This window comes from Arctopsyche grandis, chromosome 7, assembly GCF_051622035.1.
Source record: "Arctopsyche grandis isolate Sample6627 chromosome 7, ASM5162203v2, whole genome shotgun sequence".
NCBI lineage: Eukaryota > Metazoa > Arthropoda > Insecta > Trichoptera > Hydropsychidae > Arctopsyche > Arctopsyche grandis.
Genome location: NC_135361.1, coordinates 91,717 through 117,186, shown reverse-complemented (window position 1 = coordinate 117,186; position 25,470 = coordinate 91,717).

The window sequence follows — 25,470 nt, the reverse complement described above, 5'->3', positions numbered from 1 at the left end:
TTCTCTGATTTCAGTGATGGTTATGTTAGGTTGGGATAGGTTTGGTAAGGTTAGCAAGTTTTGTGTATATTTTTGCATTGTCGAATTCTTTGATTTCGGTGACGGTAAGGTTAGGTTGGGTTAGGTTTGGTGTGGTAAGCGAGTTTCGTGTATATTTTTGCAATGTCGAATTCTTTGATTTCGGTGATGGTTAGGCTAGGTTGGGTTAGGTTTGGTGAGGTAAGCGAGTTTTGTGTATATTTTTGCAATGTCGCATTCTTTGATTTCGAAGATGGTTAGGTTAGGTTGGGTTGGGTTTAGTGAGGGAAGCGAGTTTTGTGTATATTTTTGCAATGTCGAATTCTTTGATTTCGGTGATGGTTAGGTTAGATTGGGTTAGGTTTGGTGAGGCTAGCGAGTTTTGTGTATATTTTTGCATTGTCGAATTCTTTGATTTCGGTGATGGTTAGGTTATGTTGGGTTAGGTTTGGTGAGTAACGCGAGATTCGTGTATATTTTTGCAATGTCGAATTCTTTGATTTCGGTGATGGTTAGGTTAGGTTGGGTTAGGTTTGGTGAGGATAGCGAGTTTTGTTTAAATTTTAAAATCTCGATTTTTTTGATTTCGGTGATGGTTAGGTTAGGTTGGGTTAGGTTTGGTGAGTTAAGCGAGTTTCGTGTATATTTTTGCAATGTCGATTTCTTTGATTTCGGTGATGGTTAGGTTAGGTTGGGTTCGGTATGGTGAGGTAAGCGAGTTTTGTGTATATTTTTGCAATGTCGAATTCTTTGATTTCGGTGATGGTTAGGTTAGGTTGGGTTAGGTTTGGTGAGGGAAGCGAGTTTTGTGTATATTTTTGCAATGTTGAATTCTTTTATTTCGGTGATAGTTAGGCTAGGTTGGGTTAGGTTTGGTGAGGTTTGCAAGTTTTGTGTTTATTTTTGCAATGTCGAATTCTTTGATTTCGGTGATGGTTAGGTTAGGTTGGGTTCGGTATGGTGCGGTAAGCGAGTTTTGTGTATATTTTTGCAATGTCGAATTCTTTGATTTCGGTGATGGTTAGGTTAGGTTGGCTTAGGTTTAGTGAGGGAAGCGAGTTTTGTGTATATTTTTGCAATGTCGAATTCTTTGATTTCGGTGATGGTTAGGTTAGATTGGGTTAGGTTTGGTGAGGCTAGCGAGTTTTGTGTATATTTTTGCATTGTCGAATTCTTTGATTTCGGTGATAGTTATGCTAGGTTGGGTAAGGTTTGGTGAGGTAAGCGAGTTTAATTTTAATTTTTGCAATGTCGAATTCTTTGATTTCGGTGATGCTTACGTTAGGTTGGGTTAGGTTAAATTAGGAAAGCGAGGTTTGTGTATATTTTTGCAATGTCGAATTCTTTGATTTCGGTGATGGTAAGGTTAGGTTGGGATAGGTTTGGTAAGGTTAGCGAGTTTTATGTTTATTTTTGCAATGTCGAATTCTTTGATTTCGGTAAAAGTTAGGCTAGGTTGGGTTAGGTTTGGTGAGGTTAGCGAGTTTTGTGTATATTTTTAAAATGTTGAATTCTTTGATTTCGGTTAGAGTAAGGCTAGGTTGGGTTAGGTTTTGTGAGGTTAGCGGGTTTTGGGTATATTTTTGCATTGTCGAATTCTTTGATTTCGGTGAAAGTTAGGCTAGGTTAGGTTAGTTTTGGTGAGGTAAGCGAGTTTTGTTTAAATTTTAAAATCTCAAATTCTTTGATTTCGGTGATGGTTAGGTTATGTTAGGGTAGGTTTAGTGAGTAACGCGAGTTTCGTGTATATTTTTGCAATGTCGAATTCTTTGATTTCGGTGATGGTTAGGTTAGGTTGGGTTAGGTTTGGTGAGGTAAGCGAGTTTTGTTTAAATTTTAAAATCTCGATTTTTTTGATTACGGTGATGGTTAGGTTAGGTTGGGTTAGGTTTGGTGAGTAAAGCGAGTTTCGTGTATATTTTTGCAATGTCGATTTCTTTGATTTCGGTGATAGTAAGGCTTGGTTCGGTTAGGTTTGGTGAGGTTAGCGAGTTTTGTGTATATTTTTTCATTGTTGAATTCTTTGATTTCGGTGACGGTTAGGTTGGGTTGGGTTAGGTTTGGTGAGGTAAGTGAGTTTTGTGTTAATCTTAAAAACTCGAGTTTTTTGATTTCGGTGATGGTTAAGTTAAGTTACGTTAGGTTTGGTGAGTTAAGCGAGTTTTATGTATATTTTTGCAATGTCGAATTCTTTGATTTCGGTGATGGTTAGGTTAGGTTGTGTTAGAATTGGTGAGGTTAGCGAATTTTTTGTATATTTTTGCAATGTCGAATTCTTTGATTTCGGTGATAGTTAGGCTAGGTTGGGTTAGGTTTGGTGAGGTTAGCGAGTCATGTGAAAATCTGAAAATCTCGAATTCTTTGATATCGGTGTCGGTAAGGTTGGGTTTAGTAAGGTTTGGTGAAGTGAGCGAGTTTCGTGTATATTTTTGCAATGTCGAATTCTTTGATTTCGGTGATGGTATGGTAAGTTTGGGTTAGGTTTGGTGAGGTAAGTGGGTTTTGTGTATATTTTTGCGATGTCGAATTCTTTGATTTCGGTGATAGTAAGGCTAGGTTGGGTTAGGTTTGGTGAGGTAAGCGAGTTTTGTGTATATTTTTGCATTGTCGAATTCTTTGATTTCAGTGTAGGTTAGGTTAGGTTGGGTTAGGTTTGGTGAAGTAAGCGAGTTTTGTGTATATTTTTGCAATGTCGAATTCTTCGATTTCGGTGATAGTTTGGCTAGGTTGGGTTAGGTTTGGTGGGGTAAGCGAGTTTTGTGTATATTTTTGCAATGTCGAATTTTTTGATTTCGGTGATGGTTATGTTAGGTTGGGTTAGGTTTGGTGAGGTAAGCGAGTTTCGTGTAAATTTTTGCAATGTCGAATTCTTTGATTTCGGTGATGGAAAGGTAAGGTTGGGTTAGGTTTGGTGAGGTAAGCGAGTCATGTGAAAATCTGAAAATCTCGAATTCTTTGATTTCGGTGTCGGTAAGGTTGGGTTGAGTAAGGTTTGGTGAAGTGAGCGAGTTTCGTGTATATTTTTGCAATGTCGAATTCTTTGATTTCGGTGATGGTATGGTAAGTTTGGGTTAGGTTTGGTGAGGCTTGTGGGTTTTGTGTATATTTTTGCGATGTCGAATTCTTTGATTTCGGTGATAGTAAGGCTAGGTTGGGTTAGGTTTGGTGAGGTAAGCGAGTTTTGTGTATATTTTTGCATTGTCGAATTCTTTGATTTCAGTGTTGGTTAGGTTAGGTTGGGTTAGGTTTGGTGAAGTTAGCGGGTTTTGGGTATATTTTTGCATTGTCGAATTCTTTGATTTCGGTGAAAGTTAGGCTAGGTTAGGTTAGTTTTGGTGAGGTAAGCGAGTTTTGTTTAAATTTTAAAATCTCAAATTCTTTGATTTCGGTGATGGTTAGGTTATGTTAGGGTAGGTTTAGTGAGTTACGCGAGTTTCGTGTATATTTTTGCAATGTCGAATTCTTTGATTTCGGTGATGGTTAGGTTAGGTTGGGTTAGGTTTGGTGAGGTAAGCGAGTTTTGTTTAAATTTTAAAATCTCGATTTTTTTGATTACGGTGATGGTTAGGTTAGGTTGGGTTAGGTTTGGTGAGTAAAGCGAGTTTCGTGTATATTTTTGCAATGTCGATTTCTTTGATTTCGGTGATAGTAAGGCTTGGTTCGGTTAGGTTTGGTGAGGTTAGCGAGTTTTGTGTATATTTTTTCATTGTTGAATTCTTTGATTTCGGTGACGGTTAGGTTGGGTTGGGTTAGGTTTGGTGAGGTTAGTGAGTTTTGTGTAAATCTTAAAAACTCGAGTTTTTTGATTTCAGTGATGGTTAAGTTAAGTTACGTTAGGTTTGGTGAGTTAAGCGAGTTTTATGTATATTTTTGCAATGTCGAATTCTTTGATTTCGGTGATGGTTAGGTTAGGTTGTGTTAGAATTGGTGAGGTTAGCGAATTTTTTGTATATTTTTGCAATGTCGAATTCTTTGATTTCGGTGATAGTTAGGCTAGGTTGGGTTAGGTTTGGTGAGGTTAGCGAGTCATGTGAAAATCTGAAAATCTCGAATTCTTTGATTTCGGTGTCGGTAAGGTTGGGTTTAGTAAGGTTTGGTGAAGTGAGCGAGTTTCGTGTATATTTTTGCAATGTCGAATTCTTTGATTTCGGTGATGGTTAGGCTAGGTTGGGTTAGGTTTGGTGAGGTAAGCGAGTTTTGTGTATATTTTTGCAATGTCGCATTCTTTGATTTCGAAGATGGTTAGGTTAGGTTGGGTTAGGTTTAGTGAGGGAAGCGAGTTTTGTGTATATTTTTGCAATGTCGAATTCTTTGATTTCGGTGATGGTTAGGTTAGATTGGGTTAGGTTTGGTGAGGCTAGCGAGTTTTGTGTATATTTTTGCATTGTCGAATTCTTTGATTTCGGTGATGGTTAGGTTATGTTGGGTTAGGTTTGGTGAGTAACGCGAGATTCGTGTATATTTTTGCAATGTCGAATTCTTTGATTTCGGTGATGGTTAGGTTAGGTTGGGTTAGGTTTGGTGAGGATAGCGAGTTTTGTTTAAATTTTAAAATCTCGATTTTTTTGATTTCGGTGATGGTTAGGTTAGGTTGGGTTAGGTTTGGTGAGTTAAGCGAGTTTCGTGTATATTTTTGCAATGTCGATTTCTTTGATTTCGGTGATGGTTAGGTTAGGTTGGGTTCGGTATGGTGAGGTAAGCGAGTTTTGTGTATATTTTTGCAATGTCGAATTCTTTGATTTCGGTGATGGTTAGGTTAGGTTGGGTTAGGTTTGGTGAGGGAAGCGAGTTTTGTGTATATTTTTGCAATGTTGAATTCTTTTATTTCGGTGATAGTTAGGCTAGGTTGGGTTAGGTTTGGTGAGGTTTGCAAGTTTTGTGTTTATTTTTGCAATGTCGAATTCTTTGATTTCGGTGATGGTTAGGTTAGGTTGGGTTCGGTATGGTGAGGTAAGCGAGTTTTGTGTATATTTTTGCAATGTCTAATTCTTTGATTTCGGTGATGGTTAGGTTAGGTTGGCTTAGGTTTAGTGAGGGAAGCGAGTTTTGTGTATATTTTTGCAATGTCGAATTCTTTGATTTCGGTGATGGTTAGGTTAGATTGGGTTAGGTTTGGTGAGGCTAGCGAGTTTTGTGTATATTTTTGCATTGTCGAATTCTTTGATTTCGGTGATAGTTATGCTAGGTTGGGTAAGGTTTGGTGAGGTAAGCGAGTTTAATTTTAATTTTTGCAATGTCGAATTCTTTGATTTCGGTGATGTTTACGTTAGGTTGGGTTAGGTTAAATGAGGAAAGCGAGGTTTGTGTATATTTTTGCAATGTCGAATTCTTTGATTTCGGTGATGGTAAGGTTAGGTTGGGATAGGTTTGGTAAGGTTAGCGAGTTTTATGTATATTTTTGCAATGTCGAATTCTTTGATTTCGGTAAAAGTTAGGCTAGGTTGGGTTAGGTTTGGTGAGGTTAGCGAGTTTTGTGTATATTTTTGCATTGTCGAATTCTTTAATTTCGGTGATAGTTAGGCTAGGTTGGGTTAGGTTTGGTGAGGTAAGCGAGTTTTGTGTATATTTTTGCAATGTCGCATTCTTTGATTTCGAAGATGGTTAGGTTAGGTTGGGTTAGGTTTAGTGAGGGAAGCGAGTTTTGTGTATATTTTTGCAATGTCGAATTCTTTGATTTCGGTGATGGTTAGGTTAGATTGGGTTAGGTTTGGTGAGGCTAGCGAGTTTTGTGTATATTTTTGCATTGTCGAATTCTTTGATTTCGGTGATGGTTAGGTTATGTTGGGTTAGGTTTGGTGAGGTGAGCGAGTTTTGTATATATTTTTACAATGTCGAATTCTTTGATTTCGGTGACGGTTATGTTAGGTTGAGTAAGGTTTGGTGTAGTGAGCGAGTTTCGTGTATATTTTTGCAATGTCGAATTCCTTGATTTCGGTGACAGTAAGGCTAGGTTGGGTTAGGTCTTGTGAGGTTAGCAAGTTATGTGAAAATCTAAAAACCTCGAATTCTTTGATTTCGGTGACGGTTAGGTTGGGTTGGGTTAGGTTTGGTGAGGTAAGCGAGTTTTGTGTATATTTTTGCATTGTCGAATTCTTTGACTTCGGTGACGGTTAGGTTGGGTTGGGTTAGGTTTGGTGAGGTTAACGAGTTTGTGTAAATCTTACAATCTCGAATTCTTTGATTTCGGTGATGTTTAGGTTAGGTTGGATTAGGTTTGGTGAGTTTAGCGAGTTTCGTGTATATTTTAAAAACTCGAATTCTCTGATTTCGGTGATGGTTAGGTTAGGTTGGGTTAGTTTTGGTGAGGTAAGCGAGTTTTGTTTAAATTTTAAAATCTCGAATTCTTTGATTTCGGTGATGGTTAGGTTGGTTGGGTTAGGTTTGATGAGTTAAGCGAGTTTCGTGTATATTTTTGCAATGTCGAATTCTTTGATTTCGGTGACGGTTAGGTTTGGTTGGGTTAGGTTTGGTGGGGTTAGCGAGTTTTGTGTATATTTTTGCATTGTCGAATTCTTTGATTTCGGTGACGGTAAGGTTAGGTTGGGTTAGGTTTGGTGTGGTAAGCGAGTTTCGTGTATATTTTTGCAATGTCGAATTCTTTGATTTCGGTGATAGTTAGGCTAGGTTGGGTTAGGTTTGGTGAGGTTAGCGAGTTTTGTGTATATTTTTGCATTGTCGAATTCTTTGATTTCGGTGATGGTTAGGCTAGGTTGGGTTAGGTTTGGTGAGGTAAGCGAGTTTTGTGTATATTTTTGCAATGTCGCATTCTTTGATTTCGAAGATGGTTAGGTTAGGTTGGGTTAGGTTTAGTGAGGGAAGCGAGTTTTGTGTATATTTTTGCAATGTCGAATTCTTTGATTTCGGTGATGGTTAGCTTAGATTGGGTTAGGTTTGGTGAGGCTAGCGAGTTTTGTGTATATTTTTGCATTGTCGAATTCTTTGATTTCGGTGATGGTTAGGTTATGTTGATTTAGGTTTGGTGAGTAACGCGAGATTCGTGTATATTTTTGCAATGTCGAATTCTTTGATTTCGGTGATGGTTAGGTTAGGTTGGGTTAGGTTTGGTGAGGATAGCGAGTTTTGTTTAAATTTTAAAATCTCGATTTTTTTGATTTCGGTGATGGTTAGGTTAGGTTGGGTTAGGTTTGGTGAGTTAAGCGAGTTTCGTGTATATTTTTGCAATGTCGATTTCTTTGATTTCGGTGATGGTTAGGTTAGGTTGGGTTCGGTATGGTGAGGTAAGCGAGTTTTGTGTATATTTTTGCAATGTCGAATTCTTTGATTTCGGTGATGGTTAGGTTAGGTTGGGTTAGGTTTGGTGAGGGAAGCGAGTTTTGTGTATATTTTTGAAATGTCGAATTCTTTGATTTCGGTGATGTTTACGTTAGGTTGGGTTAGGTTAAATGAGGAAAGCGAGGTTTGTGTATATTTTTGCAATGTCGAATTCTTTGATTTCGGTAAAAGTTAGGTTAGGTTGGGATAGGTTTGGTAAGGTTAGCGAGTTTTATGTATATTTTTGCAATGTCGAATTCTTTGATTTCGGTAAAAGTTAGGCTAGGTTGGGTTAGGTTTGGTGAGGTTAGCGAGTTTTGTGTATATTTTTAAAATGTCGAATTCTTTGATTTCGGTTAGAGTAAGGCTAGGTTGGGTTAGGTTTTGTGAGGTAAGCGGGTTTTGGGTATATTTTTGCATTGTCGAATTCTTTGATTTCGGTGAAAGTTAGGCTAGGTTAGGTTAGTTTTGGTGAGGTAAGCGAGTTTTGTTTAAATTTTAAAATCTCAAATTCTTTGATTTCGGTGATGGTTAGGTTATGTTAGGGTAGGTTTAGTGAGTTACGCGAGTTTCGTGTATATTTTTGCAATGTCGAATTCTTTGATTTCGGTGATGGTTAGGTTAGGTTGGGTTAGGTTTGGTGAGGTAAGCGAGTTTTGTTTAAATTTTAAAATCTCGATTTTTTTGATTACGGTGATGGTTAGGTTAGGTTGGGTTAGGTTTGGTGAGTAAAGCGAGTTTCGTGTATATTTTTGCAATGTCGATTTCTTTGATTTCGGTGATAGTAAGGCTTGGTTCGGTTAGGTTTGGTGAGGTTAGCGAGTTTTGTGTATATTTTTTCATTGTTGAATTCTTTGATTTCGGTGACGGTTAGGTTGGGTTGGGTTAGGTTTGGTGAGGTTAGTGAGTTTTGTGTTAATCTTAAAAACTCGAGTTTTTTGATTTCGGTGATGGTTAAGTTAAGTTACGTTAGGTTTGGTGAGTTAAGCGAGTTTTATGTATATTTTTGCAATGTCGAATTCTTTGATTTCGGTGATGGTTAGGTCAGGTTGTGTTAGAATTGGTGAGGTTAGCGAATTTTTTGTATATTTTTGCAATGTCGAATTCTTTGATTTCGGTGATAGTTAGGCTAGGTTGGGTTAGGTTTGGTGAGGTTAGCGAGTCATGTGAAAATCTGAAAATCTCGAATTCTTTGATTTCGGTGTCGGTAAGGTTGGGTTTAGTAAGGTTTGGTGAAGTGAGCGAGTTTCGTGTATATTTTTGCAATGTCGAATTCTTTGATTTCGGTGATGGTATGGTAAGTTTGGGTTAGGTTTGGTGAGGCTTGTGGGTTTTGTGTATATTTTTGCGATGTCGAATTCTTTGATTTCGGTGATAGTAAGGCTAGGTTGGGTTAGGTTTGGTGAGGTAAGCGAGTTTTGTGTATATTTTTGCATTGTCGAATTCTTTGATTTCAGTGTTGGTTAGGTTAGGTTGGGTTAGGTTTGGTGAAGTAAGCGAGTTTTGTGTATATTTTTGCAATGTCGAATTCTTCGATTTCGGTGATAGTTTGGCTAGGTTGGGTTAGGTTTGGTGGGGTAAGCGAGTTTTGTGTATATTTTTGCAATGTCGAATTCTTTGATTTCGGTGATGGTTATGTTAGGTTTGGTGAGGTAAGCGAGTTTCGTGTAAATTTTTGCAATGTCGAATTCTTTGATTTCGGTGATGGAAATGTAAGGTTGGGTTAGGTTTGGTGAGGTTAGTGGGTTTTGTGTATATTTTTGCATTGTAGATGTCTTTGATTTCGGTGATAGTTAGGCTAGGTTGGGTTAGGTTTGGTGAGGTGAGCGAGTTTTGTTTATATTTTTACAATGTCGAATTCTTTGATTTCGGTGACGGTTATGTTAGGTTGAGTAAGGTTTGGTGTAGTGAGCGAGTTTCGTGTATATTTTTGCAATGTCGAATTCCTTGATTTCGGTGACAGTAAGGCTAGGTTGGGTTAGGTCTTGTGAGGTAGCAAGTTATGTGAAAATCTAAAAACCTCGAATTCTTTGATTTCGGTGACGGTTAGGTTGGGTTGGGTTAGGTTTGGTGAGGTAAGCGAGTTTTGTGTATATTTTTGCATTGTCGAATTCTTTGACTTCGGTGACGGTTAGGTTGGGTTGGGTTAGGTTTGGTGAGGATATCGAGTTCTGTGTAAATCTTAAAAACTCGAGTTCTTTGATTTCGTTGATCATTAAGTTAGGTTGGGTAAGGTTTGGTGAGTTAAGCGAGTTTTGTGTATATTTTTGCAATGTCGAATTCTTTGATTTCAGTGACAGTTAGGCTAGGTTGGGTTAGGTCTTGTGAGGTTAGCAAGTTATGTGAAAATCTAAAAATCTCAAATTCTTTGATTTCGGTGTCGGTTAGGTTGGGTTGGGTTAGGTTTAGTGAGGTTAGCGAGTTTTGTGTATATTTTTGCATTGTCGAATTCTTTGACTTCGGTGACGGTTAGGTTGGGTTTGGTTTGGTGAGGTTAGCGAGATTTGTGTAAATCATACAATCTCAAATTCTTTGATTTCGGTGATGTTTAGGTTAGGTTGGATTAGGTTTGGTGAGTTTAGCGAGTTTCGTGTATATTTTAAAAACTCGAATTCTCTGATTTCGGTGATGGTTAGGTTAGGTTGGGTTAGTTTTGGTGAGGTAAGCGAGTTTTGTTTAAATTTTAAAATCTCGAATTCTTTGATTTCGGTGATGGTTAGGTTGGTTGGGTTAGGTTTGGTGTGGTAAGCGAGTTTCGTGTATATTTTTGCAATGTCGAATTCTTTGATTTCGGTGATGGTTAGGTTAGGTTGGGTTAGGTTTGGTGAGGGAAGCGAGTTTTGTGTATATTTTTGCAATGTCGAATTCTTTGATTTCGGTGACGGTTAGGTTTGGTTGGGTTAGGTTTGGTGTGGTAAGCGAGTTTCGTGTATATTTTTGCAATGTCGAATTCTTTGATTTCGGTGATGGTTAGGTTAGGTTGGGTTAGGTTTGGTGAGGGAAGCGAGTTTTGTGTATATTTTTGCAATGTTGAATTCTTTTATTTCGGTGATAGTTAGGCTAGGTTGGGTTAGGTTTGGTGAGGTTTGCAAGTTTTGTGTTTATTTTTGCAATGTCGAATTCTTTGATTTCGGTGATGGTTAGGTTAGGTTGGGTTCGGTATGGTGAGGTAAGCGAGTTTTGTGTATATTTTTGCAATGTCGAATTCTTTGATTTCGGTGATGGTTAGGTTAGGTTGGCTTAGGTTTAGTGAGGGAAGCGAGTTTTGTGTATATTTTTGCAATGTCGAATTCTTTGATTTCGGTGATGGTTAGGTTAGATTGGGTTAGGTTTGGTGAGGCTAGCGAGTTTTGTGTATATTTTTGCATTGTCGAATTCTTTGATTTCGGTGATAGTTATGCTAGGTTGGGTAAGGTTTGGTGAGGTAAGCGAGTTTAATTTTAATTTTTGCAATGTCGAATTCTTTGATTTCGGTGATGTTTACGTTAGGTTGGGTTAGGTTAAATGAGGAAAGCGAGGTTTGTGTATATTTTTGCAATGTCGAATTCTTTGATTTCGGTGATGGTAAGGTTAGGTTGGGATAGGTTTGGTAAGGTAAGCGAGTTTTATGTATATTTTTGCAATGCCGAATTCTTTGATTTCGGTAAAAGTTAGGCTAGGTTGGGTTAGGTTTGGTGAGGTTAGCGAGTTTTGTGTATATTTTTGCATTGTCGAATTCTTTAATTTCGGTGATAGTTAGGCTAGGTTGGGTTAGGTTTGGTGAGGTAAGCGAGTTTTGTGTATATTTTTGCAATGTCGCATTCTTTGATTTCGAAGATGGTTAGGTTAGGTTGGGTTAGGTTTAGTGAGGGAAGCGAGTTTTGTGTATATTTTTGCAATGTCGAATTCTTTGATTTCGGTGATGGTTAGGTTAGATTGGGTGAGGTTTGGTGAGGCTAGCGAGTTTTGTGTATATTTTTGCATTGTCGAATTCTTTGATTTCGGTGATGGTTAGGTTATGTTGGGTTAGGTTTGGTGAGTAACGCGAGATTCGTGTATATTTTTGCAATGTCGAATTCTTTGATTTCGGTGATGGTTAGGTTAGGTTGGGTTAGGTTTGGTGAGGATAGCGAGTTTTGTTTAAATTTTAAAATCTCGATTTTTTTGATTTCGGTGATGGTTAGGTTAGGTTGGGTTAGGTTTGGTGAGTTAAGCGAGTTTCGTGTATATTTTTGCAATGTCGATTTCTTTGATTTCGGTGATGGTTAGGTTAGGTTGGGTTCGGTATGGTGAGGTAAGCGAGTTTTGTGTATATTTTTGCAATGTCGAATTCTTTGATTTCGATGATGGTTAGGTTAGGTTGGGTTAGGTTTGGTGAGGGAAGCGAGTTTTGTGTATATTTTTGCAATGTTGAATTCTTTTTTTTCGGTGATAGTTAGGCTAGGTTGGGTTAGGTTTGGTGAGGTTTGCAAGTTTTGTGTTTATTTTTGCAATGTCGAATTCTTTGATTTCGGTGATGGTTAGGTTAGGTTGGGTTCGATATGGTGAGGTAAGCGAGTTTTGTGTATATTTTTGCAATGTCGAATTCTTTGATTTCGGTGATGGTTAGGTTAGGTTGGCTTAGGTTTAGTGAGGGAAGCGAGTTTTGTGTATATTTTTGCAATGTCGAATTCTTTGATTTCGGTGATGGTTAGGTTAGATTGGGTTAGGTTTGGTGAGGCTAGCGAGTTTTGTGTATATTTTTGCATTGTCGAATTCTTTGATTTCGGTGATAGTTATGCTAGGTTGGGTAAGGTTTGGTGAGGTAAGCGAGTTTAATTTTAATTTTTGCAATGTCGAATTCTTTGATTTCGGTGATGTTTACGTTAGGTTGGGTTAGGTTAAATGAGGAAAGCGAGGTTTGTGTATATTTTTGCAATGTCGAATTCTTTGATTTCGGTGATGGTAAGGTTAGGTTGGGATAGGTTTGGTAAGGTTAGCGAGTTTTATGTATATTTTTGCAATGTCGAATTCTTTGATTTCGGTAAAAGTTAGGCTAGGTTGGGTTAGGTTTGGTGAGGTTAGCGAGTTTTGTGTATATTTTTAAAATGTCAAATTCTTTGATTTCGGTTAGAGTAAGGCTAGGTTGGGTTAGGTTTTGTGAGGTTAGCGGGTTTTGGGTATATTTTTGCATTGTCGAATTCTTTGATTTCGGTGAAAGTTAGGCTAGGTTAGGTTAGTTTTGGTGAGGTAAGCGAGTTTTGTTTAAATTTTAAAATCTCAAATTCTTTGATTTCGGTGATGGTTAGGTTATGTTAGGGTAGGTTTAGTGAGTTACGCGAGTTTCGTGTATATTTTTGCAATGTCGAATTCTTTGATTTCGGTGATGGTTAGGTTAGGTTGGGTTAGGTTTGGTGAGGTAAGCGAGTTTTGTTTAAATTTTAAAATCTCGATTTTTTTGATTACGGTGATGGTTAGGTTAGGTTGGGTTAGGTTTGGTGAGTAAAGCGAGTTTCGTGTATATTTTTGCAATGTCGATTTCTTTGATTTCGGTGATAGTAAGGCTTGGTTCGGTTAGGTTTGGTGAGGTTAGCGAGTTTTGTGTATATTTTTTCATTGTTGAATTCTTTGATTTCGGTGACGGTTAGGTTGGGTTGGGTTAGGTTTGGTGAGGTTAGTGAGTTTTGTGTAAATCTTAAAAACTCGAGTTTTTTGATTTCGGTGATGGTTAAGTTAAGTTACGTTAGGTTTGGTGAGTTAAGCGAGTTTTATGTATATTTTTGCAATGTCGAATTCTTTGATTTCGGTGATGGTTAGGCTAGGTTGGGTTAGGTTTGGTGAGGTTAGCGAGTTTTGTGTATATTTTTGCATTGTCGAATTCTTTAATTTCGGTGATAGTTAGGCTAGGTTGGGTTAGGTTTGGTGAGGTAAGCGAGTTTTGTGTATATTTTTGCAATGTCGCATTCTTTGATTTAGAAGATGGTTAGGTTAGGTTGGGCTAGGTTTAGTGAGGGAAGCGAGTTTTGTGTATATTTTTGCAATGTCGAATTCTTTGATTTCGGTGATGGTTAGGTTAGATTGGGTTAGGTTTGGTGAGGCTAGCGAGTTTTGTGTATATTTTTGCATTGTCGAATTCTTTGATTTCAGTGATAGTTATGCTAGGTTGGGTAAGGTTTGGTGAGATTAGCGAGTTTAATTTTAATTTTTGCAATGTCGAATTCTTTGATTTCGGTGATGTTTACGTAAGGTTGGGTTAGGTTAAATGAGGTAAGCGAGGTTTGTGGATATTTTTGCAATGTCGAATTCTTTGATTTCGGTGATGGTAAGGTTAGGTTGGGATAGGTTTGGTAAGGTTAGCGAGTTTTATGTATATTTTCGCAATGTCGAATTCTTTGATTTCGGTGATGGTTAGGTTAGGTTGGGTTAGGTTTGGTGAGGTAAGCGAGTTTTGTTTAAATTTTAAAATCTCGATTTTTTTGATTTCGGTGATGGTTAGGTTAGGTTGGGTTAGGTTTGGTGAGTTACGCGAGTTTCGTGTATATTTTTGCAATGTCGAATTCTTTGATTTCGGTGATGGTTAGGTTAGGTTGGGTTAGGTTTGGTGAGGTAAGCGAGTTTTGTTTAAATTTTAAAATCTCGAATTCTTTGATTTTGGTGATGGTTAGGTTAGGTTGGGTTAGGTTTGGTGAGGTTAAAGGGTTTTATGTATATTTTTGCATTGTAAAATTCTTTGATTTCGGTGATTGTAAGGCTAGGTTGGGTTAGGTTTGGTGAGGTTAGCGAGTTTTGTGTATATTTTTGCATTGTCGAATTCTTTAATTTCGGTGATAGTTAGGCTTGGTTGGGTTAGGTTTGGTGAGGTTAGCGAGTTTTGTGTTTATTTTTGCAATGTCGAATTCTTTGATTTCGGTGATGGTTTGGTTAGGTTGGGTTAGGTTTAGTGTGGTAAGCGAGTTTTGTGTATATTTTTGCATTGTCGATTTTTTTGATTTCGGTGATAGTTAGGCTAGGTTGGGTTAGGTTTGGTGAAGTTAGCGAGTTTTGTGTATATTTTTAATATGTCGATCTTTTTGATTTCGGTTAAAGTAAGGCTCGGTTGGGTTAGGTTCTGTGAGGTTAGCGATTTTTGTGAAAATTTTACAATCTCGAATTCTTTGATTTCGGTGACGGTTAGGTTAGGTTGGGTTAGGTTTAGTGAGGTAAGCGAGTTTTGTATATATATTTGCAATGTCGTATTCTTTGATTTCGGTGACGGTTAGGTCGGTTTGGGTTAGGTTTGGTAAGGTTAGCGAGTTTTGTATATATTTTTGCAATATCGAATTATTTGATTTCGGTGATGGTTATGTTAGGTTGGGATAGGTTTGGTAAGGTTAGCGAGTTTTGTGTATATTTTTGCAATGTCAAATTCTTTGATTTCGGTGATAGTTAGGCTAGGTTGAGTTAGGTTTGGTGAGGTGAGCGAGTTTCGTGTATATTTTTGCAATGTCGAATTCTTTGATTTCGGTGACGCTTAGGTTGGGTTGGGTTAGGTTTTGTGAGGTTAGCGAGTTTTGTGTATATTTTTGCAATATCGAATTCTTTGATTTCGGTGATGGTTATGTTAGGTTGGGATAGGTTTGGTAAGGTTAGCGAGTTTTGTGTATATGTTTGCAATGTCGAATTCTTTGATTTCGGTGACGGTTAGGTTGGGTTGGGTTAGGTTTGGAGAGGTTAGCGAGTTTTGTGTTTATTTTTGCAATGTCGAATTCTTTGATTTCGGTGATGGTAAGGTTAGGTTGGGTTAGGTTTAATGAGGTAAGCGAGTTTTGTGTATATTTTTGCAATGTCGAATTCTTTGATTTCGGTGATGGTAAGGTTAGGTTGGGTTAGGTTTAGTAAGGTAAGCGAGTTTTTTGTATATTTTTGCAATCTCGAATTCTTTGATTTCGGTGATGGTTAGGTTAGGTTGGGTTAGGTTTGGTGAGGTTAGCGAGTTTCGTGTATATTTTTAAAACTCGAATTCTCTGATTTCGGTGATGGTTAGGTTAGGTTGGGTTAGTTTTGGTGAGGTAAGCGAGTTTTGTTTAAATTTTAAAATCTCGAATTCTTTGATTTCGGTGATGGTTAGGTTGGTTGGGTTAGGTTTGATGAGTTAAGCGAGTTTCGTGTATATTTTTGCAATGTCGAATTCTTTGATTTCGGTGACGGTTAGGTTTGGTTGGGTTAGGTTTGGTGGGGTTAGCGAGTTTTGTGTATATTTTTGCAATATCGAATTCTCTGATTTCAGTGATGGTTATGTTAGGTTGGGATAGGTTTGGTAAGGTTAGCAAGTTTTGTGTATATTTTTGCATTGTCGAATTCTTTGATTTCGGTGACGGTAAGGTTAGGTTGGGTTAGGTTTGGTGTGGTAAGCGAGTTTCGTGTATATTTTTGCAATGTCGAATTCTTTGATTTCGGTGATGGTTAGGCTAGGTTGGGTTAGGTTTGGTGAGGTTAGCGAGTTTTGTGTATATTTTTGCATTGTCGAATTCTTTAATTTCGGTGATAGTTAGGCTAGGTTGGGTTAGGTTTGGTGAGGTAAGCGAGATTTGTGTAAATCATACAATCTCGAATTCTTTGATTTCGGTGATGGTTAGGTTAAGCTGGGTTAGGTTTGGTGAGGTAAGCGGGTTTTGGGTATATTTTTGCATTGTCGAATTCTTTGATTTCGGTGATGGTAAGGTTAGGTTGGGTTAGGTTTGGTGAGGTAAGCGAGTTTTGTTTAAATTTTGAAATCTCGAATTCTTTGATTTCGGTGATGGTTAGGTTAGAATGGGTTAGGTTTGGTGAGGTAAGCGGGTTTTGGGTAAATTTTTGCATTGTTGAATTCTTTGATTTCGGTGATGGTAAGGTTAGGTTGGGTTAGGTTTGGTGAGGTAAGCGAATTTCGTGTAAATTTTTGCAATGTCGAATTCTTTGATTTCGGTGATGGAAAGGTAAGGTTGGGTTAGGTTTGGTGAGGTGAGTGGGTTTTGTGTATATTTTTGCATTGTAGATGTCTTTGATTTCGGTGATAGTTTGGCTAGGTTGGGTTAGGTTTGGTGAGGTAAGCGAGTTTTGTATATATTTTTGCAATGTCGAATTCTTTGATTTCGGTGACGGTTATGTTGGGTTGAGTAAGGTTTGGTGTAGTGAGCGAGTTTCGTGTATATTTTTGCAATGTCGAATTCTTTGATTTCGGTGATGGTTAGGTTAGGTTGGGTTAGAATTGGTGAGGTTAGCGAATTTTTTGTATATTCTTGCAATGTCGAATTCTTTGATTCGGTGAAAGTTAGGCTAGGTTGGGTTAGGTTTTGTGAGGTAAGCGATTTATGTGAAATTCTAACAATCCCGAATTCTTTGATTTCGGTGACGGTTAGGTTGGGTTGAGTTAGGTTTGTTGAGAAGAGCGAGTTTCGTTTATATTTTTGCAATGTCGTATTCTTTGATTTCGGTGATAGTAAGGTTAGGTTGGGTTAGGTTTCGTGAAGTAAGCGAGTTTTGTGTATATTTTTGCATTGTCGAATTCTTTGATTTCGGTTAGAGTAAGGCTAGGTTGGAATAGGTTTTGTGAGGTTAGCAATTTTTGTGAAAATCTTACATTCTCGAATTCTTTGATTTTGGTGACGGTTAGCTTGGGTTGGGTTAGGTTTGGTAAGGTTAGCGAGTTTTGTGTATATTTTTGCAATGTCGAATTCTTTGATTTCGGTGAAAGTTAGGCTAGGTTGGGTTAGGTTTGCTGAGGTTAGCGAGTTTTGTGTATATTTTTGCACTGTCGAATTCTTTGATTTCGGTGAGGGTAAGTTTAGGTTGGGTTAGGTTGGGTGTGGTAAGCGAGTTTCGTGTATATTTTTGCAATGTCGAATTCTTTGATTTCGGTAATGGGTAGGTAAGGTTGGGTTAGGATTGGTGAGGTAAGCGAGATTTGTGTATATTTTTGCATTGTCGAATTCTTTGATTTCGGTGATAGTTAGGCTAGGTTGGGTAAGGTTTTGTGAGATAAGCAAGTTTTGTTAAAATCTTAAAATCTCGAATTCTTTGATTTCGGTGATGGTTAGGTTAGGTTAGGTTAGGTTTGGTGAGGTAAGCGGGTTTTGGGTATATTTTTGCATTGTCGAATTCTTTGATTTCGGTGATGGTAAGGTTAGGTTGGGTTAGGTTTGGTGAGGTAAGCGAGTTTTGTTTAAATTTTAAAATCTCGAATTCTTTGATTTCGGTGATGGTTAGGTTAGGTTAAGTTAGGTTTGGTGAGTAAAGCGAGTTTCGTGTATATTTTTGCAATGTCGAATTCTTTGATTTCGGTGATAGTAAGGCTAGGTTGGGTTAGGTTTGGTGAGGTAAGCGGGTTTTGGGTATATTTTTGCGATGTCGAATTCTTTTATTTCGGTGATGGATATGTTAGGTTGGTATAAGTTTGGTGAGGTAAGCGAGTTTTGTTTAAATTTTAAAATCTCGAGTTCTTTGATTTCGGTGATAGTTAGGCTAGGTTGGGTTAGGTTTGGTGAGGTTAGCGAGTTTTGTGTTTATTTTTGCAATGTCGAATTCTTTGATTTCGGTGATGGTTAGGTTAGTTTGGGTTAGGTTTAGTGAGGTAAGCGAGTTTTGTGTATATTTTGGCAATGTCGAATTATTTGATTTCGGTGATGGATATGTTAGGTTGGGATAAGTTTGGTGAGGTAAGCGAGTTTTGTTTAAATTTTAAAATCTCGAATTCTTTGATTTCAGTGATGGTTAGGTAAGGTTGGGTTAGGTTTTGTGAGGTTAGCAAGTTTTGTGTATATTTTTGCATTGTCGAATTCTGTAATTTCGGTGATGGTTAGGTAAGGTTGGGTTAGGTTTAGTGAGGTAAGCGAGTTTTGTGTATATTTTTGCAATCTCGAATTCTTTGATTTCGGTGATGGTTAGGTTAGGTTGGGTTAGGTTTGGTGAAGTAAGCGAGTTTAATGTATATTTTTGCATTGTCGAATTCTTTGATTTCGGTGATAGTTAGGCTTAATTGGGTTCCGTTTGGTGAGGTTAGCGAGTTTTGTGTATATTTTTGCAATGTCGAATTTTTTGATTTTGGTGATGGTTAGGTAAGGTTGGGTTAGGTTAAGTGAGGTAAGCGAGTTTTGTGTATATTTTTGCAATATCGAATTCTTTGATTTCGGTGACGGTTAGGTTGGGTTGGGTTAGGTTTGGTAAGGTGAGCGAGTTTTGTGTAAATCTTAAAAACTCGAGTTCTTTGATTTCGTTGATCGTTAAGTTAGGTTGGGTTGGGTTTGGTGAGTTAAGCGAGTTTCGTGTATATTTTTGCAATGTCGAATTCTTTGATTTCGGTGATGTTTACGTTAGGTTGGGTTAGGTTAAATGAGGTAAGCGAGGTTTCTGTATATTTTTGCAATGTCGAATTCTTTGATTTCGGTGATAATAAGGCTTGGTTCGGTTAGGTTTGGTGAGGTTAGCGAGTTTTGTGTATCTTTTTGCATTGTCGAATTCTTTAATTTCGGTGATAGTTAGGCTAGGTTGGGTTAGGTTTGGTGAGGTTAGCGAGTTTTGTGTTTATTTTTGCAATGTCGAATTCTTTGATTTCGGTGATGGTTAGGTTAGGTTGGGTTAGGTTAGGTTAGGTTAGGTTAGGTTTGGTGAGGTAAGCGGGTTTTGGGTATATTTTTGCAATGTCGAATTCTTTGATTTCGGTGATGGTTAGGTTGGGTTGGGTTAGGTTTGGTGAGGTTAGCGACTTTTGTGTATATTTTTGCATTGTCGAATTCTTTGACTTCGGTGATAGTTAGGCTTGGATGGGTTAGGTTTGGTGAGGAAAGCGAGTTTTGTGTATATTTTTGCATTGTCGAATTCTTTGATTTCGGTGATGGTTAGGTTAGGTTCGGTTAGGTTAGGTTAGGTTAGGTGAGGTTAGGTTAGGTTAGGTTTGGTGAGGTAAGCGGGTTTTGGGTATATTTTTGCATTGTCGAATTCTTTGATTTCGGTGATGGTAAGGTTAGGTTGGGTTAGATTTAGTGAGGTAAGCGAGTTTTTTGTATATTTTTGCAATCTCGAATTCTTTGATTTCGGTGATGGTTAGGTTAGGTTGGGTTAGTTTTGGTGAGGTAAGCGAGCTTTGTTTAAATTTTAAAATTTCGAATTCTTTGATTTCAGTGATGGTCAGGTTAGGTTGGGTTAGGTTTAGTGAGTTAAGCGAGTTTCGTGTAAATTTTTGCAATGTCGAATTCTTTGATTTCGGTGATGGTTAGGTTAGGTTGGGTTAGGTTTGGTGAGGTAAGCGGGTTTTGGGTATATTTTTAAAATGTCGAATTCTTTGATTTTGGTTAGAGTAAGGCTAGGTTGGGTTAGGTTTTGTGAGGTAAGCGGGTTTTAGGTATATTTTTGCATTGTCGAATTCTTTGATTTCGGTGATAGTAAGGCTAGGTTAGGTTAGTTTTGGTGAGGTAAGCGAGTTTTGTTTAAATTTTAAAATCTCGATTTTTTTGATTTCGGTGATGGTTAGGTTAGGTTGGGTTAGGTTTGGTGAGTTAAGCGAGTTTCGTGTATATTTTTGCAATGTCGATTTCTTTGATTTCGGTGATAGTAAGGCTTGGTTCGGTTAGGTTTGGTGAGGTTAGCGAGTTTTGTGTATCTTTTTGCATTGTCGAATTCTTTGACTTCGGTGACGGTTAGGTTGGGTTGGGTTAGGTTTGGTGAGGTAAGCGAGATTTGTGTTAATCTTAAAAACTCGAATTCTTTGATTTCGGTGTTGGATAGGTTAGGTTGGGTTGGGTATGGTGAGGTAAGCAAGTTTTGTGTATATTTTTGCAATGTCAAATTCTTTGACTTCGGTGACGGTTAGGTTGGGTTGGGTTAGGTTTGGTGAGGTTAGCGAGTTTTGTGTTTATTTTTGCAATGTCGAATTCCTTGATTTCGGTGATGGTAAGGTTAGGTTGGGTTAGGTTTAGTGAGGTAAGCGAGTTTTGTGTATATTTTTGCAATGTCGAATTCTTTGATTTCGGTGATGGTAAGGTTAGGTTGGGTTAGGTTTAGTAAGGTAAGCGAGTTTTTTGTATATTTTTGCAATCTCGAATTCTTTGATTTCGGTGATGGTTAGGTTAGGTTGGGTTAGGTTAAGTGAGGTATGCGAGTTTTGTGTATATTTTTGCAATGTCGAATTCTTTGATTTCGGTGACGGTTAGGTTGGGTTGGGTTTGGTTTGGTGAGGTTAGCGAGTTTTGTGTATATTTTTGCAGTGTCGAATTCTTTGACTTCGGTGACGGTTAGGTTGGGTTGGGTTAGGTTTGGTTAGGTTAGCGAGTTTTGTGTAAATCTTAAAAACTTGAGTTCTTTGATTTCGGTGATGTTTAGGTTAGGTTGGATTAGGTTTGGTGAGGTTAGCGAGTTTCGTGTATATTTTAAAAACTCGAATTCTCTGATTTCGGTGATGGTTAGGTTAGGTTGGGTTAGTTTTGTTGAGGTAAGCAAGTTTTGTTTAAATTTTAAAATCTCGAATTCTTTGATTTCGGTGATGGTTAGGTTGGTTGGGTTAGGTTTGATGAGTTAAGCGAGTTTCGTGTATATTTTTGCAATGTCGAATTCTTTGATTTCGGTGACGGTTAGGTTTGGTTGGGTTAGGTTTGGTGGGGTTAGCGAGTTTTGTGTATATTTTTGCAATATCGAATTCTCTGATTTCAGTGATGGTTATGTTAGGTTGGGATAGGTTTGGTAAGGTTAGCAAGTTTTGTGTATATTTTTGCATTGTTGAATTCTTTGATTTCGGTGACGGTAAGGTTAGGTTGGGTTAGGTTTGGTGTGGTAAGCGAGTTTCGTGTATATTTTTGCAATGTCGAATTCTTTGATTTTGGTGATGGTTAGGCTAGGTTGGGTTAGGTTTGGTGAGGTAAGCGAGTTTTGTGTAAATTTTTGCAATGTCGCATTCTTTGATTTCGAAGATGGTTAGGTTAGGTTGGGTTAGGTTTAGTGAGGGAAGCGAGTTTTGTGTATATTTTTGCAATGTCGAATTCTTTGATTTCGGTGATGGTTAGGTTAGATTGGGTTAGGTTTGGTGAGGCTAGCGAGTTTTGTGTATATTTTTGCAATGTCGAATTCTTTGATTTCGGTAAAAGTTAGGCTAGGTTGGGTTAGGTTTGGTGAGGTTAGCGAGTTTTGTGTATATTTTTAAAATGTTGAATTCTTTGATTTCGGTTAGAGTAAGGCTAGGTTGGGTTAGGTTTTGTGAGGTTAGCGGGTTTTGGGTATATTTTTGCATTGTCGAATTCTTTGATTTCGGTGAAAGTTAGGCTAGGTTAGGTTAGTTTTGGTGAGGTAAGCGAGTTTTGTTTAAATTTTAAAATCTCAAATTCTTTGATTTCGGTGATGGTTAGGTTATGTTAGGGTAGGTTTAGTGAGTTACGCGAGTTTCGTGTATATTTTTGCAATGTCGAATTCTTTGATTTCGGTGATGGTTAGGTTAGGTTGGGTTAGGTTTGGTGAAGTAAGCGAGTTTTGTGTATATTTTTGCAATGTCGAATTCTTCGATTTCGGTGATAGTTTGGCTAGGTTGGGTTAGGTTTGGTGGGGTAAGCGAGTTTTGTGTATATTTTTGCAATGTCGAATTTTTTGATTTCGGTGATGGTTATGTTAGGTTGGGTTAGGTTTGGTGAGGTAAGCGAGTTTCGTGTAAATTTTTGCAATGTCGAATTCTTTGATTTCGGTGATGGAAAGGTAAGGTTGGGTTAGGTTTGGTGAGGTAAGCGAGTCATGTGAAAATCTGAAAATCTCGAATTCTTTGATTTCAGTGTCGGTAAGGTTGGGTTGAGTAAGGTTTGGTGAAGTGAGCGAGTTTCGTGTATATTTTTGCAATGTCGAATTCTTTGATTTCGGTAATGGTATGGTAAGTTTGGGTTAGGTTTGGTGAGGCTTGTGGGTTTTGTGTATATTTTTGCGATGTCGAATTCTTTGATTTCGGTGATAGTAAGGCTAGGTTGAGTTAGGTTTGGTGAGGTAAGCGAGTTTTGTGTATATTTTTGCATTGTCGAATTCTTTGATTTCAGTGTTGGTTAGGTTAGGTTGGGTTAGGTTTGGTGAAGTTAGCGGGTTTTGGGTATATTTTTGCATTGTCGAATTCTTTGATTTCGGTGAAAGTTAGGCTAGGTTAGGTTAGTTTTGGTGAGGTAAGCGAGTTTTGTTTAAATTTTAAAATCTCAAATTCTTTGATTTCGGTGATGGTGAGGTTATGTTAGGGTAGGTTTAGTGAGTTACGCGAGTTTCGTGTATATTTTTGCAATGTCGAATTCTTTGATTTCGGTGATGGTTAGGTTAGGTTGGGTTAGGTTTGGTGAGGTAAGCGAGTTTTGTTTAAATTTTAAAATCTCGATTTTTTTGATTACGGTGATGGTTAGGTTAGGTTGGGTTAGGTTTGGTGAGTAAAGCGAGTTTCGTGTATATTTTTGCAATGTCGATTTCTTTGATTTCGGTGACGGTTAGGTTGGGTTGGGTTAGGTTTGGTAAGGTGAGCGAGTTTTGTGTAAATCTTAAAAACTCGAGTTCTTTGATTTCGTTGATCGTTAAGTTAGGTTGGGTTGGGTTTGGTGAGTTAAGCGAGTTTCGTGTATATTTTTGCAATGTCGAATTCTTTGATTTCGGTGATGTTTACGTTAGGTTGGGTTAGGTTAAATGAGGTAAGCGAGGTTTCTGTATATTTTTGCAATGTCGAATTCTTTGATTTCGGTGATAATAAGGCTTGGTTCGGTTAGGTTTGGTGAGGTTAGCGAGTTTTGTGTATCTTTTTGCATTGTCGAATTCTTTAATTTCGGTGATAGTTAGGCTAGGTTGGGTTAGGTTTGGTGAGGTTAGCGAGTTTTGTGTTTATTTTTGCAATGTCGAATTCTTTGATTTCGGTGATGGTTAGGTTAGGTTGGGTTAGGTTAGGTTAGGTTAGGTTAGGTTTGGTGAGGTAAGCGGGTTTTGGGTATATTTTTGCAATGTCGAATTCTTTGATTTCGGTGATGGTTAGGTTGGGTTGGGTTAGGTTAGGTGAGGTTAGGTTAGGTTAGGTTTGGTGAGGTAAGCGGGTTTTGGGTATATTTTTGCATTGTCGAATTCTTTGATTTCGGTGATGGTAAGGTTAGGTTGGGTTAGGTTTAGTGAGGTAAGCGAGTTTTTTGTATATTTTTGCAATCTCGAATTCTTTGATTTCGGTGATGGTTAGGTTAGGTTGGGTTAGTTTTGGTGAGGTAAGCGAGCTTTGTTTAAATTTTAAAATCTCGAATTCTTTGATTTCAGTGATGGTCAGGTTAGGTTGGGTTTGGTTTAGTGAGTTAAGCGAGTTTCGTGTAAATTTTTGCAATGTCGAATTCTTTCATTTCGGTGATGGTTAGGTTAGGTTGGGTTAGGTTTGGTGAGGTAAGCGGGTTTTGGGTATATTTTTAAAATGTCGAATTCTTTGATTTTGGTTAGAGTAAGGCTAGGTTGGGTTAGGTTTTGTGAGGTAAGCGGGTTTTGGGTATATTTTTGCATTGTCGAATTCTTTGATTTCGGTGATAGTAAGGCTAGGTTAGGTTAGTTTTGGTGAGGTAAGCGAGTTTTGTTCAAATTGTAAAATCTCAAATTCTTTGATTTCGGTGATGGTTAGGTTATGTTGGGTTAGGTTTGGTGAGTTACGCGAGTTTCGTGTATATTTTTGCAATGTCGAATTCTTTGATTTCGGTGATGGTTAGGTTAGGTTGGGTTAGGTTTGGTGAGGTAAGCGAGTTTTGTTTAAATTTTAAAATCTCGATTTTTTTGATTTCGGTGATGGTTAGGTTAGGTTGGGTTAGGTTTGGTGAGTTAAGCGAGTTTCGTGTATATTTTTGCAATGTCGATTTCTTTGATTTCCGTGATAGTAAGGCTTGGTTCGGTTAGGTTTGGTGAGGTTAGCGAGTTTTGTGTATCTTTTTGCATTGTCGAATTCTTTGACTTCGGTGACGGTTAGGTTGGGTTGGGTTAGGTTTGGTGAGGTAAGCGAGATTTGTGTTAATCTTAAAAACTCGAATTCTTTGATTTCGGTGTTGGATAGGTTAGGTTGGGTTGGGTATGGTGAGGTAAGCAAGTTTTGTGTATATTTTTGCAATGTCAAATTCTTTGACTTCGGTGACGGTTAGGTTGGGTTGGGTTAGGTTTGGTGAGGTTAGCGAGTTTTGTGTTTATTTTTGCAATGTCGAATTCCTTGATTTCGGTGATGGTAAGGTTAGGTTGGGTTAGGTTTAGTGAGGTAAGCGAGTTTTGTGTATATTTTTGCAATGTCGAATTCTTTGATTTCGGTGATGGTAAGGTTAGGTTGGGTTAGGTTTAGTAAGGTAAGCGAGTTTTTTGTATATTTTTGCAATCTCGAATTCTTTGATTTCGGTGATGGTTAGGTTAGGTTGGGTTAGGTTAAGTGAGGTATGCGAGTTTTGTGTATATTTTTGCATTGTCGAATTCTTTGACTTCGGTGACGGTTAGGTTGGGTTGGGTTAGGTTTGGTGAGGATATCGAGTTCTGTGTAAATCTTAAAAACTCGAGTTCTTTGATTTCGTTGATCATTAAGTTAGGTTGGGTTAGGTTTGGTGAGTTAAGCGAGTTTTGTGTATATTTTTGCAATGTCGAATTCTTTGATTTCAGTGACAGTTAGGCTAGGTTGGGTTAGGTCTTGTGAGGTTAGCAAGTTATGTGAAAATCTAAAAATCTCAAATTCTTTGATTTCGGTGTCGGTTAGGTTGGGTTGGGTTAGGTTTAGTGAGGTTAGCGAGTTTTGTGTATATTTTTGCATTGTCGAATTCTTTGACTTCGGTGACGGTTAGGTTGGGTTGGGTTAGGTTTGGTGAGGTTAGCGAGATTTGTGTAAATCATACAATCTCGAATTCTTTGATTTCGGTGATGTTTAGGTTAGGTTGGATTAGGTTTGGTGAGTTTAGCGAGTTTCGTGTATATTTTAAAAACTCGAATTCTCTGATTTCGGTGATGGTTAGGTTAGGTTGGGTTAGTTTTGGTGAGGTAAGCGAGTTTTGTTTAAATTTAAAATCTCGAATTCTTTGATTTCGGTGATGTTTAGGTTAGGTTGGATTAGGTTTGGTGAGTTTAGCGAGTTTCGTGTATATTTTAAAAACTCGAATTCTCTGATTTCGGTGATGGTTAGGTTAGGTTGGGTTAGTTTTGGTGAGGTAAGCGAGTTTTGTTTAAATTTTAAAATCTCGAATTCTTTGATTTCGGTGATGGTTAGGTTGGTTAGGTTAGGTTTGA